Genomic DNA, 17,604 nt, shown 5'->3' on the forward strand with positions numbered 1-17,604 from the left:
ATTAAGCAGATCAAGGGGTGTTTAGAAAAGAAGGGTTTATAATCTCACTTTCTTTTTGTTGCCTTGCCTTTCTTTTGTTGCCATGATAAAAATTTGCAATTAAATATTGGTTTTGTACATTGTGTTATTATTACAAGTACTATGTTTTGTTCTTTTGCTTGCTTCTTTTGTAAAAAACTACTCTGTAGGCGAGGTCAAACATGACTACTGTGTCAGTTTAACAGAATAATCTGTCATAAACTGTGATGTAATTACTCTCCCATTGTTGTCAAAATCATGTCTTCACATTGACTGGGTTTCTCTAGTAGATTAAAGCCATGCTTTTTACAGCAATTCCAATTGCAGTGTTGCAAATTATTTTTCTCTGACTTCTATGAGTATATTTATTTATTTGTCCATTTCTTTTCTGACAACCAATTTCTTTTTCCCTTAGTGAGTTCAGTACTGTCAGTTTGGAGCTATAATGTACTTAAGAGCGGCTTCACTCAACATTTGCTATAATCAGGAAAGCAGTATCCACCACACCAAAGGGAAATTTAAGGATTCCAATTAAAATTCTTGTTTTTCTTTAAAAGCTCTATAACATATCTTCACGTTCCTGATGGACTGCAAACTGAAGAAGAAAACACCAGTTTGCTGTTAGATCACCTGTGAAAAGTTATCTCCAAACCACAAAGATTAGGAAAAAATTCACTGAATGCGTGGTGCTACAGAACCTGATTGTTCTCTCATGAGAACATTTTCTAATTTCCATGGTTCATTTGAATTTTCAAGGTATCTTGTCTGGATTTTTTGACTTGGAATCCAGGCCATTAACAGTGACTCCGGCATCTTTGGGAGTACTTTAGCCATGAATTGAATCTTATGCCCTGTTTCATACACTTCTGCACTCCACAGTGTAGCTAGTCTGTCCCAGCTGATTAACTGATGATGAAGTATGGAGTTCAAGGAAACACACATTTAAAATCTTGTGTAAAATGTCATTTAAACACGTTTCCTCTTGTATTTTTCAATTCACTTAAAATAGGTCTTTATGTTTAGCATATTTAAACAGCTTAAGGATCTATCAGACAGCTAGCTGCATCATAGGATAAAGAAAATACTGGTGTTTGTAGATCAATATAAAGATTAACTCACTTGTGCTTCAGTTTGTGTTCACTGATTCTTTTCCCAGCATTAACACCTTTTTTTTCCCCCACATTTCTGTTTTAAATGTCACAAGTATCAAATATGACCTCCAGCAGAACTTCTTTGGCAGAATGTCATTAGCTGTTAGTCCCTCTTCAGACAGGCACAGCTAACTAGGTCTGTGAGTGTCACTAGACAATTCTTTATCAAGAAAGATTCTTTGTAGGATGTCCAATTTTTTTTTTTTTTTTTTGCTATTCAATATTCATCTGAGTTAGAATAATCATAGATGGCTTGTGTAAATACCAGAAAGAGAAAATCAGTTTTAAACAATGTGTCTGCACTGAGTTTTCCCTTTAAAGAATTCTTAAAATTTTACCTACTACCCTTTTTAGAGAACAAAAATGTACAGTTAGTCTAAAACTTTCTCATACAGACAGCTCTTTTTGTGTTTCCTGCTTATACACCTCTGTGCAACTTCTGCAGCAGAAAGTAAAAGCAATAATGATAGGACACCCAAGAGAAGCTGAGAGAAGCTATTTTTTTATAGATACACAAACATTTTCTTAGGAAAATGTTTCTTAAAATGGTTTAAATTTTTTAAAAGTATCCATTAATGAAAAAGAATGTCAGTCACCATAAAGTGTAATGGGGTTGTGACCTGTCAGCTCCAGTCTCTGTTGCCTTGGTTGCTCTGATAGAAAGAACTTCAGCATAATGCTGCAGCCAACCATGCTTTGGGAATCTCAGGGCTACCACAGACAGAGCTTGTAAATAACTGCTTCAGAGGCTGACATTTACAGCAGCAGAAGTCAGTGGGCATTCTGCAGCTGGCTCTGCAGCTCCGTGTGGCATGACCGCCCTCTAGTTAGGAGTTGACTTCTTTCTCTTTATGGAAAAGGGGATCTATTGACCCACAGCCCCAGGAATTCTGGCAAATATGTCATGATCAAACCATCAAAAATTCTCCTTCCCAAATGACTACTTTCCCACAGGCTTCCTCATCACAGTGTCCAGTTCAAAACTTTTGGCTCTAAACAGCTGACAATAAACAGCTTCTTTTTTAATGCAGTTCAAATAATAGTGCTTGTAAAGGTAAGTGCTTCCAAGAGAAGTGCTCGTTGAAGTCTGAGAGATATTTTAAATTAGATACTCCTTTCTTTAGCAGCAGCAAAAATCAGTATGGTTTGAAGCAGTTAGTATTTAATATGCTTGTTCACTGTGTTAATTTTCCCCAAGTCAATTTTTAAAGCTAAAATAATCTCCCTTTGGCTTTGTATAGCGAGCATTATAACCACAGTAATTTTTAAATTAAGCTTCCTTATTGTCTATGTGTATGTGAAGTAGGTGATATTACACAAAAAGCATGGGCTACATTAGCTTGATACAAATGCATATTTAAGAGCTTAACAAGCCTGCAAGAAAAATAATGGTCTCGATAAACATTAGTATGGCTCACTTGTAAGCCTTTTTGTTTAGTTGTGTTTTCCTACTTGCACATTCAAAGGAGTGATGAAAGGCACTGAGTAAATAAATAAAGCCTATTATAATGTCCCAATAGAAGTGAAAAGTTGATTTTAGTTACACTAACAAGTATAAAAACTCTTGAATTATTAGATTTGCTGTGAATTACAACATACAATGTCTATTAAAAAAAAAAGTGGAAGATTCTGTTAAACAAGTTAAGATCTGGTATGCTACATATATGCATCTATACTTATATAAGAAGCATTTCTCTAAACATCCTAACTATATTGCTGATTGTGAAATGTAGAGTCCTACTGTGTATATGTAATGTTATCTGGACTTGTGTTATAGTCGGTAATTGAATAGCACAGTGATGGGTTTATTGCAAGTGTGAGAAAGTGCTAAGCAAAACAGAAATTATAATGAAATTTGAGATGTCAGTGACAATTAGCTGTGTTATGAATATTCATTTCATATTCATTCTGGATAGTGCCATTTTTCACTATCTGTAATAACTGAATAGTGTTTCAAGAAATAGAGATATAAATAATAGTCATGTGATAATTAACATGGTTCTTCTGAGTGTTATAGCACTTGTCAAGTGCCACGTGGGCTGGAGCAATGACTAGAAAGTTAATTTTCAAGCATGGCCAGTTTTGTGTGTTTAGCAGAACCATTTGAATTTCTTGCAGAATTGTTAATTTACAGGAAGATAAAAATCTGCTTGTGTGTGGTTTTACTTGAGCTGAAGTCTCATTAAAAAGACTGAATGCTACACTAGAATTACAGAAATATAAATCAGCACTCCACATGAGAAGTGAAAAGAAATCAAGTTACAGTGAAACAATGCCCCCAAATAAGAGTCACCTCTGTTGTTGGAAAATGTGATTCACTGTCCTGCTTTCAGACCGGTACATGCATATTGACAGAAAGCTGAGTATGTGTTTAAATGCTCTTTTTTTTCAGTCAGGATGTAGGGATCCATGAACATGAAAGGGGGAGTATTCACTGTGCAAAATGTACTCTTTGGATATGAGGTTTTAATCCATTTTGAATACTTCTTAACATTACTAGTGTTCTGCTAGTATCCCCTACAAAGGTATGACCTCCCAATGTTGTCCTAAAAAGCACTCGTGCTCTCATAATGATGAAATGCAGTGAGTCTTTCATTCAGTACCAATATATGAAGCCACAGAGTCCATGGAACAGTAATGGGATCTTCCCTGAGTCTGACTGAATTTTTTGAAAATAATGTCATACTTCCAAATAGAAATTATTTAGCTGAAACCACAAAGACCCTCAGAGGAAGAGCATAATAGAAATTTTCCTTTTAGATTACAGAGCAATGCAAAAGAGCAGAACATTTGTTAAATTAGTTCTAGAGGACCTCTTTGTGTAAGCCTAGTATGAAAATAAGTAAGACAAATGTATAAGTAAGACAAATGTATTGCTGCCACTCCTTCTGTATCTCACAGGCACCCAGTCAGTGCCTTTTATTTAGTACCCAGTTTCATTTGTCATGTGAGGGAATTTGAAACAGCTTTGAAATCATGTTGTTACAGAATGACTGGTAAAAAGCTGATAATTCATATGTGTTAGTTGATTACTTCCATAGCCTTTATTAATTAAAACTCAGACTTATATTTTATAGTTTATTCAAGCATATCAGTTTTCATTGTTTGGAAAAAAAATATAGCAGTGGGGAGAACATGCCTGCTTTAGGAACATGTTCTTGCTTTGCAGTGTGAAAAAATAAAGAAGCAAAGTGCAATGGAAGTGAAACTACATCTGGTTGTGATAGTGTAAGTAGAGCCCCTTCAATATTGTTCTGAGCATCCCAGGATGCTCCACTGCCCTAGAATATTCCAGAACCTTGTCTGTGAGGCAGATGCCTCAAAGGAATTTACCTGTCCTGAAAGAGTTTTATGCCACCACACTCTTGAGAGTAAATATGCAAAATCTGGTCAAGTGTGTACCTTGGGAGAATCATATGCAGCAGATTTTCTGACTAGACTAGAGTTTCTGACCACAAGCTACTCATAAAGTATGTGTTCCCTCAGAATACAGAAATTATGTTGCTTCCACCAATGAAACAACAAAGCTCATTTGCCTATAAAATCGGATTTTTAAGTCGTGAGAACAAAATGTCAGCTGTAGAAAATAGACTTGGATTGCAGGGTCATAAGGCATTTGACAGTCATTTAAGTAAAAGAATAAATATTTAGAGGCATGTAATAAAGGATATCAGTTTTGAAGAGGCAAGCTAAGATAAACAAAACTTATTTATACAGTTATACAGCCAACAGAACTCAGATTAATGTTTGACTTGGATGTGAAAGAGGCCTGGAAGTCCTTTGTCTTGAATGTCCAGAAATGTTCTTGAACACATATCCCAAGCCAAGACCTAGAAGATTGCAGAAAAGCTCAAAACTGGATAAATAACCAATACAAATGAGACATTAAGATTAAACAGAGAAACTGCAAAGGATGTAATACCTTACTTCTTTTAGAATAAAATCAAGATTTCCAGAAGACAAACTGAAATGAAACTTTTATGCGGTATTAAGTTTGACAATGTGTTTATTGACCATGCAATTACAAAATTAAATAAGGAAGTGAAAAAAACCCACCCATTTCTAGGGACATTCAAAGTACTACAGCTGTTGCCCTCAAATTAAATTACTTTGGTCTTGATTTCAGTACAAGTAATGCCGAATAGCAACGGTAATATGTCTCAAAGTTTCAGTGTCCAGACAGAAAGCTTTATGTACTCAAATTGTTCTGTTTGAGAGATGAAGTTAAACTCTAGTGAGCACTATATCCTTATTAGAATCACTGGTGGCTAAGCAATCCATGAGCATATTGGAAGACACCATGGAAAGAACCTAAAAGTGTCTAACTCCTGCTTTCAATTATATCCTCATAAACACAATGAGAAATTTTTCCATCCTTGATTATTTGGTTTAAACTACTTAGATAATCTTCTTTATATTTATCAATTTCTAACTGTAATAACTCTTATTTCCCAGTTTGCTAGTTGTCTTTTCCCAAGGCTAAAACAAATATTATTTTAATCTAGTTTATCTGACCCAAAGCCTTACCAACATAATTTGTATTTTATTTGGTTTTTTTTTAATTTTTTTTTTTCTTTTAACCCAGAGTTAATAGTCTTATTACAATAGTTTCCTCTAATTCCTCAGGGGTACACTCAGTTCTTAAGCCTTTTTTTTGTTATTAGCTCTATCACTTCTGCATCAGGCCTTCCAAAAAATATGAGTTGTGATAAGTTAAATGTTACCAGCCTTTGGAAGTACCAGAAGAACAACATCCTGGAGAAATCATGCCATTGCACAAGACACAAATGGTGAGTTATACTCACCATTCGAGGTTATTTCAAAGTTAATAATGTAAAGAAAAGGGTTACTGTAATAATCAGACAAAAACGCTTTTGTAAAACAAGCTGATTTTTTTTTCTTTTGAGGGAAAAAAAAAAAAAACCAACAAAAACCAAAACCCCAAAACAAAAGCAAACAAAAAACCCCACCAAAAATACAAGAGACTTTGTGCTTTGTGGCCCTGTGTGGAGACCAAGCCTGTGAAGGTAGACTGCATGATAGACATAGGCTAGAAAGTAAAAACCAAAGGGAATGAATTGTTTACACAGGTACAAGATCAATTGGATAATAGTAGTAGCCATGGACAATTGAGATCTTAAAATTAAAATGTTTCTGATTAATCATGGAAGCAGGCTTTGGATTAACTTGTTAATAAAAAATGAAGCTAAGATGATATTATTAATTTTAATATATAGTGTGATTGGTACTACTGGTGTATGATAGGGATGAAATTGGTATAGTCAGGGGTGTGGTGGACTTTTACTGTGCTGTATTGCTTTGTTCTTTTTAAAGGATACAATTTGTTTCCCTTAAACATTGGCCTTTCTCATTGCCTGTACTGTATAAAAAAGTTTGTGGGTTTTGGCTGGTTTGTTTTTTTGTTTGTTTGTTTTCTTTTTTAATTTTCTAGTCAGATTGAAAAAAAATCAAGACACAGGGACAACTGAAACAGAAAAATTAATTTTTTTGCCATTGTATTATTCTTACTTAAGGGAGAAAGGAACTATTTCACTTGGTGTTTTTGTTTTGAAATGTGGAGTAAATGTACTCCACACTTCAAAACATGTACAAAAATGTACAAGAAATTCAGATTACCTATCCTAGTATTTTTGATCTCTTATGGATTGTATTTCTGTATTAATAAAAAAGTCGCCTAACTCCACTGCTGACCATGGCCTTAGATCCTATTTTGGCACTCATTGTTTCTATAAATATTAAATACAAAAGTTGTGCACTTTGTGAGCTCTACTAAATCAGGGATAAAATTGTCTCTTGTGTCTGCCCCTTGACTGAATGCTCAAGAAAGCAGGAGGAGTTCCTTGTGTCCTTTTGTCTGATTCAGTGCAAGTCCATGCAAAGCCAGATGCAATCTAGCCCAGATTTATCATCTGTCCTTCATATACCAGGGGGCAATACTAGGAAAGAATAACAGATGTAGCCTTGTGGATAGTATCAAGTGGGAAATAACTCTGAGACATGTTTTGCATTTAACTAAAACTTTAAAAGAATCAGTTGAATGACTGTCATGCAGAAGGTCATTCAATCCTTGGAGAAACCACGAAAAATGTCCTATGCTGTGTCTGGAGATAGCTGAGGTACAGATGGTACTTAAAGCAGGTTCTCTGACCTAGAGCTCAAAGTCTAGATTGAACCTGAGTCCCAGACCTAGATATTTTCTTTTCAGTCTAATAGTGTAACTTGCAAGATGCTATGTATGTATCTTAGCATCCAGGAGAACGTTTATGAGACACTGCCACAGACAGTGCATGCCAAGTATCTTTCTTTCTATGCATATCTAATAAATCCTGTTGTCTAAAAATTGGAAATTATTCTTATATGCCAGAATGTATTTTATATTATCTGAATACATGTGGAAAATGGAGAGCTTACAGGATTTTTCAAGCTTGTGAAGACATTTTAAGGACAGAGCGAAATTACAGTTGTGCATTAAGAGAAATATAAAGCTTTTCTCCAATTTCATCTGATATTCTATGAATTGGGAATAAGGTCTGGTGGTGCTTCAGCTGACAGTGACTGGTATCCCTAGCACCCTACTGTGTCAGAAGGGGATAATAAGGAGCAATTGGTAAAACAGTAAGGGAGAGAGGGGGATGAGGGACCAGATAAATAGTGCTTATTTTCCAGCTGGGCTCAAACCGTGGCAGGCTGATAGAGGGAAGCAGCACTATGAAAACTCTGCCCAAGAAAGAAGTTCAGGTGTACTGTCTGCAGGAGCAGTGAATCAGGTGCTGTACCAGAAATGTCAGCTTGAAATGTTACAGTACAAAATGCGGCAGAGCCAAAGCGCTGGAGGTTGCCATTTGAGCAGTGTAAGAACAGCAACAACAAAGCTGTGTGGTCAAAATCTCAATGCTGTATTCAGGGACCTGTACACTTAACAGCTGACACTGTCAGGCTGGCAAGGCAGAAGTCATAAATGGTCATTGCAGTAATCAAATTTCCACATGACTAGGCACAACCATAGTATTCTGTAGTGATATTCCTAGAGAAGTCATGACTTGAGCTTCCAAAAAATCCCCAAAAACGATGTTCTTTTCTTAGTGCTCCATTCACATAATCTCCTTATTTTTCTGTGTTTACAATATTAGTGTTCTTTTTATCTTTGCTCACTTTGCTAATAGCACCTCAGTTTGTATTACAGAAAGCTGGTGCTATTAAAATCAAATCCGTGTTATTTTGCATATTCATCTCCAGTTTATTTCTTCCACAATTTTGTTTTCATATTGTGTTTCTACACCTTCTGTGTGCAACTATGAGGATTTTACTATTTTTTAAATTAAGTGTATATGACCTTTCCAGAGAAATTATAGTCCAACCAAAATGGTTAAAGTTCTCTTAAGAGATATTCCAGTGTGCTAAATTCCAAAACATCACAGATTGATCAAAAGAAAATTCACCAGAAAACCTTTTTTCCTTTTTTTTTTTTTTAAATCGACATTTTTTTCTGTATTGACAATTTGCCAAGACTTTTTTGCAAACTGTGGACTAAAACTAGTAATTAATGGAGTATGCACTAGACAGCTTGCATTTTTTCCAGTTAGAAAAATAATATGACCAAGTCAGAAAGAGCAATGCAGAATGAAGGGAGTAAGCAAGGCAACAAAAGTGTTAGAAGGTACAGACTCATTATGAAGAATAAAGATTGTTAAGATACTTTAATTGCTAATTATGATGCTTTGATAGAAAATGTCTTGCACAAAGATTTTTCTCTTACATTAGGTCATGATATCAAGAAAATCAAAGAAGTTCCCATGGGAAAAAACTATTTAATTGTTAAAAGGAATTATAAATTTAATACTGAATAATATAAAAGTCATAATGCGGTAGAGATAAATTGGTGATGTAAATATAATACTGTTTAAAATTCAGTTTTAAATAGAACACCTCACATTCAAAGGAAAGTAGAAATTGTCCATAAAATTGTGTGAGCTTATGCAACAGACATTTTGATAACTCTTCCTTTCCTTACCTTATGCACACTGAAATAGTGATGAGAGATAATAAAATTTCAGAAATTAAGACTGTAAAAAAGTAAGAAGGAGCTCTCTGGCCAGCAGCCTGCACATCTGGAGGAAATCTATCAAAAGGCTCCATGGCAGCTGTCTTTTCTCATTACAGCACTCTTTACTCAAACCACCAGTGAAAGGGCAGGGCTGCCATTTTCTAACCCAGGACCTGGAGAACGGAAATGAAAGTTCTTTTCTTCTTCTTTGTATCAATGATCTAGGATGGGGAGAGAGACAATGAAATGTTGATCTGTCTTTCCTACCCCCTCCTCCAATGAGAGCTATAGGAACAATACAGGTGTTTACATTTTTAGCTTGATTAGAGACAGATCTTACAGTACCACTGAGGCCACAGCCCACCTTTCTTACCATGCCTATACAACACACTGTTGGCTTTGTAGAAGCCTTTTGGTACAATTACAGATGTTACAGACGCAAATAAAATCAACCATACCTGTCCACACAATGCATTTCCCATGGGACTGGATACAAATGCGCTGAAGCTCATTTCCAGCTTCAGATGCAATGTGGCATCAATGGAAGAGCCATCTTTTCAGCAGTCCCTGTAAGATATCTCCTTTTCTGTTTAGAGGTTGGTTGATGCTGTGCCACCACAATGCTGTGACAGCATGTTGTTTCCCATGACTTGGTGAATTTTGGCCAGAAGCTCATCCTCTGCCACAGCTCAAGTGAAGCAGAGAAAAGACGACAAGGTCTGTGTATGAGGTGTGCATCCAAATCCATGTCGCTTTTTCATGACAAGGGACCTGCCATGAAATTCTGTTCCCTAGATGACAAAGGGAAAGGGAAGATAAAAAAGGAGGGCCAGGACGCAAAGGGAGATACACTTCATCCCTCAATACTCTTCCAGGCTGAGGGGCTGGTCATCACCATTTTCTGTCCTTCTGCTCTCTCACAGCTGTGCTGCCAATCCTCAAAGTTAGATTTGATTAACAGGAGCTCATTATGTCAGGCATAATTCATCTCAGTGGCGTGAGTTACCCAGAGAAGCAGGTACAGGTTAAAGCATCTGGTTCTACACTAAAAGAATGAGTATGGGATAAAAGCTACAGTGAATACCCATTTTTGAAAAGCTGGTTGTGCATCAGGCATCCATAAAAGGCAAGCCCTCTTTTAGGTGAGTGCCATTATTTCAGCTACAAACTAGCAAACTCACTCCTGAACTATTTTAAGAATGTGGTAAATCCTGAAAACCATTGCACCTGTGCTAGAAGGTACTGCCAACTTGTGATGTCATCAGTCTCCTTGGATTCCATATGTAATTCAGGGTTGCCCAGTTACTCCAGAAACTCCACCCTCTCTTGGTCAAAGCAGCATTTCTTCTGATCAGCCCAGCCAGTGCTGCTGCAAGTCATTGAAAATGCTGTGAATAAATACTTCTCGAGAGGTGCAGAACACCGGGAATTCATACAGGTATTACATAGCATAGCTATGAAGAATGTCCTTGAGAACAGCATTTACAGAATACTGGAATTTTGAAGAGGCTGAATGGCCTCAGAGGATGCTCATAGTGGCCCCTTATAATTCCACCATAGAGGTCAGCGGAGCGCACTGCAGATGTTCAGAGCACTTGAGAGTAAGAGGCTAGGAGTGCTGGTTCTTCACTCTGATGTCCTGCTTCCTGTAATCCATGCAGAGGCAGAGACTCCCATGCATCTTTGTGAAAAAATGCCATATGGAAGCCCCCAGCTGGGGAGTCAGAGGGGAAGTGGAACCAGTACACCAGATTGTTCTTGAGGTACTCCTCAAAAGCTTCTCACTCAGATTCTGACCAAGCAGAGGGGCTCCCAGAAAGCACCTTCTGAGTGGGGGGAGACACAGGTGACAGTCTCTCAAACCATTGGAATGGTGAAAGGTGTTTTTTCTATTAGACATAGGAAATGTGGAAAGCAGCACTTTTGTAATTCCTAATATGATTATAGCACACAGTCTGTGTGTGCATGTAGCTTATCAAGATGTCTCTCTCAAGCTAGAAAGATACTGGGGTGATGAAAATGCTTGTTGCTTGGGTAAATCCACTACTTTGAGCACATTAAACATGCTAAATCTAGATACACACATTAAATCTTTTAAAAAACCTTCTAAAATTGCCATAAAGAAACCTGAGTGGCCTTGTATGGACTGCATACTACATAGGGTAGATAAATGTAACCTATAGAAATGAGTATGCCACCTCAGCTATAAATGCAATCTGAATGAAATGCAGGAAGAAACAGTAGTGAAATGATACAGAAATGAATGATAACAGAGGCCTGCTAATATAACAATATTGTACCTCCTTGGTCAGTATACCTAATATATCTCCCAGAAAATCCTTATTTATGATGTACAATACAGACTGGAAGTAACCATGTGTAAAAACATCATCTTGAAAAGTACCATTGAACTGGAACACCAAATGCACCCATTGTAATGTCTAACACCCACAGCACTCATTACAACCTATCATGACCATGTTGTATGTGCCTTTCAGTCTTCCTGGCATCTTGCTCTGTTTGAGGTGTGATTTGGAAAGGAGCATTTTCTGAAAAAGACAAAGACAAATTGTTCCAATGATAGGCCAGGGAAAAAAATGGAAATGCAGGAATATGATGACAAATATGATGTTTGGCTTTGCTTCAGTCACTCCAATGCAACAGCATGTAGCATGCTCAGAGCTGCCAGATTCTGAAAGAATAGAGATTTCAGCATTGTCACAGTATTTAAAAAAAAGACACCTGATAGCAAACAAAACAAACAAAAATATCATCAATATTTTTCATTTGTGGTGGAACAACAAGATCTGATTACTTAACTGACACGGGGAACACAAATGTGCTTCAGGTATTTTCTTTGGTGTCTCTATATGTGGCATTCATGTAAGGTATGTGCCATTCCAGTTTATCCTGTCTCACACTGTAGAATGGTTTCTAAATTTTTACAGCCTGAAGCAGCTGCTGAATTGAAAACAATGTATTTTTAAAGAACAATATTTTGTGGCATAGAAGAAAATATAGTTGCTCCCTTATACATAGAAGCTAGTTACATAGTAGTTCAACTCAGTGAGTAAACTTAGAACCAACGTTCTCATTTAATGTTTCTTTTAAAAACAGTTTCCTTTTTTGGAAGAAGGTGCAAGTGAAATATTTCAACTAACAGGCAAAAAATACTGTCTTTAGGTGATATGATGGTAAATTCTTCTGTACATGTATACTACTATCCAAATAGTAGCACATATGAGTAGTAACCTGATTACATGTATTAAAACGCATCTCTCCCAGAGGTAATACCAAGTTTTCATACTAAGCAAATCAAAAGAAACATTGAAATGGTCATTCACTTTCCTATTTCATGTATTAATTCCTTGTAGTAAGGTTAGTAATGAACTTCACTAAAGGTTTTGTGATATACTCTTAACTGTATTTATTGCTTTGTTCAAAAAGACAAAAGCACTTTCCAATAGAAATGCCTCTTTTGAATGTAAAGATAACACAAAGAGTTTTAAGGGAAGAAATGTTAATTTTCATGCTTGATCAGCCATATTCCCTTGCTTTTTGCTGCTTGTATTCATCTGGTGTATTTACCCAGATATCTTAGTCATGTTGACTGAACAAATACTCTGAAGTGGAGTGTGCTGTACAGCAAAACTGTAGTAGCCATCAAACTACTTGGAAATTTGTTTTCTTTAGAGCAAAGAAACTATGGGCTCCTCTTAGCCCAACCTATAGTGAAGGAACTGAAAAGCCATCAGGAAAATAGAATGAACTCATTGATCATAATCTGAGGGAACTTCAGAGACAACTGAAGTTTTGGAGTGTTTTAACTCTTGGTCTCCATAATGGAAAGATGTTATTCACTAATCCTTTCTTTCCAGGTGCTGTGGAAAGTGCAGTACAGGTTGAGCCACTGCAAAAATAGCTGACAATCCTGACCTCTGATAAGAAAATAGATTCAAAGTTCTTTAGCCAGGAGCTGGATATGCTTAGTCTGTCTCTGAAGAGAGATTTTCCAGTTTAAACTGTAAATATTTTATCCATTTTATCCGTAGTTTTATCTACTTTAAATCAAAATGTTCTCAGTCCTGGCCAGGAAAGTGAAGCATTGTTAGCTCATTAAATAAAAAGGGCTGAAGGCCAGCACCTCTCTTCATCATTAAATTTCATTTGGAACATGTTGAATAGATGGTGGATGACTTGTGAATCCTTTTTAAAATTACAAATTACCTTCTTGAACCTGCTGTTGCTTTTCCTATTAATACAAACAACAAAGATTTATATAGAAATAATCTAAAATGATCAGCAAACATTATTTCAGCTCTTGTACACATATGACATGAGATATTACTTGTCTTCAAAACTTCCAATTTGAAATCTGTGGGAAGCAATATGTCAGATAAAGAAAAGAAGAAAGGAGATAAGTGAAAGCTAAGAAGACCACTTAGCTTAGTTGAGTTCAGTTAATATTAGTTAAGTAATGGTTATACTATGAAACATATATATATTTTTGTCTGCATATAGCTGGCTGATCTCTGGGAAGCTGAGAACCACAGTCATCATGGAAAAGGCATTGTTTGAAATCATATGATAAATACTTCAAATATAGTAAAACCTGCTTAAAGTTCTTTGTTCTTAGCCCAGTTCAAATATGGCAGACCTACAGACCTGATAAAATGGTCTACTTTGACTCCTGTGTATTCAAAGTCTCTGTAGAAGCAATCATTATATTTTGCATATGTCAAAGCATCAAGACAAACAACTTCTAATCACTAAGTTTTGGTATCATATTTATGATAGGACTCATTAACCTTATTTTTAAAGCTAAATAAGTCATTAGCCTTATGTTTATCTTTCTCAGGACTTACTGTGAGATTGTACTTGATTCAGTACAGCTATACATTGCCCCTGAAAAGTAAGCTCTTCTAGTCCTGGCTGGAAATTCATGTCCATTTTGTGCAACTAGCAATTGTGTGCATAAATCAGTTGAGCTCACTGCTCTGACAGAAAGTCTTTTTCCCCTTTTTTTAATGAGTTAATTTTCTATCAGATCATTGAACTGTTCCACTTCCTTCTCTGATTGCACCATAATTAGATTTGAAACAAGTGGATAAGCAACCATGTATGGTGCAAGAAAACTTGAGAAGAACTGAATAGACTCGGAGTGAACTATGGCATAGAGTATAATGAAACCACACCTTTATTTCTATATCTGGAAAGCTTACTAATCCAAGTGATTTAACAGATTAACAATGGCTTTACTATTTCAATCAATTGCCCTGTTTCATCCTTGTGTTTTATTTTACGTGTGCCCTCTTTTGTCTGAAGATGGTGAAGGATCACTCACTTCAAATGATGGCAACAAGGCAAAATACTGCAACAAACATTTACCATACTCTTAATCTGTTTGGATTTCCTTTCAATAACACTGAAAACAAAACCACATTATGGAAACATAAAGTTAATATTTTTGTTACAGGATCCTGTAGAAATCCTATAGGCAAAAACAACCCTGTGCAGCAAAGTTCAATGTTATTTTTCATGGTGTTACTAGTTTGTCTCAAAAATGTCTTAAGTTTCACCCTATCCATATCATTGGTCACAAGTAGTCCTTAGTTTGTACTCTGAAATCAGGTACAAAGTTTGCTGGCCTTGTTCCATGCCAAAAATCATGTATGATTTCCATTTGCATAAACCACTTTCTCATGAATCAGCATTATGATGACTTTGACTATGTGACAATATTGTGTTTCAACCCAAATTTACTAGCCAGCTGTTTGTTAGAAAGGAAATTATTATTGTTGTTATTATTATTATTAATGATAATAATGATAATAATTACAAACAATAACAACAACAAACATTATCATCAGACTTCCTTTTAAGGGCTGATGGTTAAGAGCCAAGCTGATGTGCCAGTTCTTACTGTAGAGCTATTAGTCTTTGAGCAAACTAAAACCATCACATATATTTGGACTGTTAAAGGAATTAATGTTACCTTGTCTATCACTGGTTTCAGATGTTTTAATCCTGTATTTCCATAATGAACTAGTCAGATTTAACAATTTGTTTAAGACTGGGGATAGGAAAACTGCTTTCATTTCCAGTTATAGTTCAACCCAGTTCCCTCCTTTTGTTGATGTCAATTTCCATTGCTGGGACAAGTATAAAAGTGTTCATGCTTTGTTTCAGTCTTCTCCAAATGGTAACTATCTTAGAACAAAATTATTATGATTTCCACAAATCAGTAGACATTGGAAGGTTTTAGTAGAGGATCTCAAGAGCAAGCAGAGTCTGCACTTTCACAGTTCAAGTCCCTGAAAAAGGAACACATGGCAATGAAGATGATCACGTCCTGACAACATTCACACCATAGCTGTTTGTGAGCTAGTAGCAGTCCTGTTTTAAATTGTATTACTGCTCATAAAATCATTAATCCGTGCTTTCCAAATGGGAATTTAAACTATATTTTCTAGTATTGAAAATCAAGCAGCTTTGAAATGAATGAAATAAATTTTTAATTATTTATTGTGGACATTATCAAGTAATGCAAAAAATGAATTGACTAGTTCAATTTTCTTTCTTTAAAACTTGTCTCAGGGTACCATTACATGCTACTTATAGTGTGGCTTTCCATTTTTATGGATCCTCTTGCAGTGTTATCTATTTTGGTCTAAACAAAGGCTAGGAATACATAAATGAAGCTGAAGATATATGCATACGTTCATTTTAAATTTCCCAGTTATTTTGTTGCATATTTTTATAAGTAATAAAGAGATTTTCCTGACTTGTTTTTCAATACGCAAGACTAGGGGAAAATAATGGTTTAATCATCTTAGAAAATAACAAGAGTAGTAACAATATTCATAAATATATTAAAGGAGGAAAATGTTTGGAAAATATCTATTAAAATATATTTCCCTTGGGAAATATAATATCAGCTTGCATGATTAATTTACAGTGTCTCAAGGATTCACTGAAACCCATCTTAAACTTCCTTATGTGATCAATTCTGTTTTACTGCTGTGAGATTTATGCAATAAAACAAATAAATGGTTGATTTATCTCACTGTTCCACTTGTGTGACAAAGCATGAGAGGAGCAATGAAGAGAAAGGAAATCAACTGATGTACAGAAAAGAATTTATTGTATGTTAATGTTGTTTAGATTTGTGAAGACAGTTTAGGCTTTTGTTTAGTTTTTTCTTAGCATATCAGAAAAAGTTTTAAAAAAATAATTATCTTTGCATTCAAACTTAAATATCATGTGTATGTATATTTCCAATGCTTTAGAAAGTTGAAAAATTTTTCCTTTTGAATGGAAACTGAAGTTTTCTGTGTAGGCTATGAGTACAAAGTGGAATGGAAATACATTATAATCTTCAGAAGTGTTGTTCAAAGTGCCTGAAATGTCGTGGTGATACCATCATTAAGAATAACAGAGTTATCTACTTTCTCCAGAAATATAACTCACAATAGATTTTTTTAATTCTGCCAGAAAAAATACCCAAGTTTGAGTGGGGATGATCCTTGTTTAAGATAGAAACCAAAATTAAATCCAGACAACATGAAAGTCTGAGAAAGACATTCTATAAGAACATTTGGAGGGCTTATTTTATAGAATGAATGCATTTTCTCAATGAAATAGATTTTAAAAAGGCATGTTTGTAATATATTTTTCCTGAATTTTTAATCAACACTAGTGGTAATAGGCACTGTAGTCACGGTTTGTGGATACCAAAAAAACTTCTAAATATTGACATATCTTTAGGTCACTGTCATGAATTTTACTGATGTCAATATTGTATATAATGCTCTGCCAATAGAAGGTTTTATAGATCTTGATTCTACAGTGTATAGCACATGACAACATGTTTGTACAGAACCTTTCCCCATTTTCAGCCAAAGTCAGGATCAACAAAACTTCAGATATGACTAGAAAGTTCAGCACAGCTCCTCACTGGTACAAGAATCAATGAACAACCATATCTTCCCTGGATGCCATCTTGGTATCTTGTTTATTTTCGCCTGCAATTGAAGGTTGGCTGATTTTTTATTAGGAGTAAGGAAGTTTGGCCCAAGTTATTTTGATGATCATCAAGGATCATAGAATTATAGAATCATTTAAGCTGAAAAGGTTCTTTGAGTCCAACCATAAGCCAGTACAGCCAAGTCCACCACTAAAACATGTCTTTAAGTGCTACATCTACACATCATTCAAATGCCTCCAGGACTGGTGACTGAACATTTTCCTTGGGCAGCCTCTTCCATTGCCTGAAAACCTATGTGGTGAAGAAATTACCCCCAACATCTTATATAAACCTCCCCAGATGCAACTTAAAACCATTTTCTCTCATCCTGTCAGTTGTTATTT

General features: G+C 35.6%; 1 protein-coding gene across 24 annotated transcripts in view; it reads left to right on the forward strand.

The window, feature by feature from the left end:
* The window catches only part of TAFA5 (TAFA chemokine like family member 5), a 466,608-nt gene that overhangs the window by 359,246 nt on the left and 89,758 nt on the right, over positions 1-17,604 (forward strand). The window lies entirely within an intron of this gene.

Source organism: Passer domesticus, chromosome 5 (assembly GCF_036417665.1).
Source record: "Passer domesticus isolate bPasDom1 chromosome 5, bPasDom1.hap1, whole genome shotgun sequence".
NCBI classification, from domain to species: domain Eukaryota; kingdom Metazoa; phylum Chordata; class Aves; order Passeriformes; family Passeridae; genus Passer; species Passer domesticus.